The sequence below is a fragment of the Myotis davidii genome, unplaced genomic scaffold (assembly GCF_000327345.1).
Source record: "Myotis davidii unplaced genomic scaffold, ASM32734v1 scaffold38, whole genome shotgun sequence".
NCBI classification, from domain to species: domain Eukaryota; kingdom Metazoa; phylum Chordata; class Mammalia; order Chiroptera; family Vespertilionidae; genus Myotis; species Myotis davidii.
Genome location: NW_006291383.1, coordinates 6284043 through 6284415, shown reverse-complemented (window position 1 = coordinate 6284415; position 373 = coordinate 6284043). Strand labels below are relative to the sequence as shown.

Sequence of the window (373 nt, the reverse complement as noted above, 5' to 3'; positions counted from 1 at the left end):
CGCGGCCCCACCCTCTCGGCCCCTCAGGCCTCCGGTCCCGCCCACTGGCCCCTCCGAGTCCTCCGGTCACCCCCCACCCCATGACCTGGGGACCCCGAGCTGACCTTCCACACGGACTCAGCAGGCAACCAGAAACTCGACACGCTACGAATGGGCCTTCTTTGCCCCAAGTAGGTTTCCGTTTCCGCCTCCGCCTAGGAGGCTTCCGGGAGAGCCCGGCGCACCCAGCCGCGCTCGCGGCCTCTCTAGCTCCACCCTCTGGGTGCACTTTATGGTTGCAATCGGCTGGTGGTGACGTCACCTCGCCCCGCCCCCAGCATGCTCACACTCAGGCATTCACTTATTCGCCATTCATTCATTCTTCATTCATTCC

The 373-nt window shown here is 64.3% G+C and overlaps 1 protein-coding gene across 1 annotated transcript in view; it reads right to left on the bottom strand.

Annotated features, from left to right (window-relative positions):
• EIF6 (eukaryotic translation initiation factor 6) overlaps window positions 1-373 on the bottom strand; it is a 7091-nt gene that overhangs the window by 6418 nt on the left and 300 nt on the right. The gene's annotated exons all lie outside the window — the stretch shown is intronic.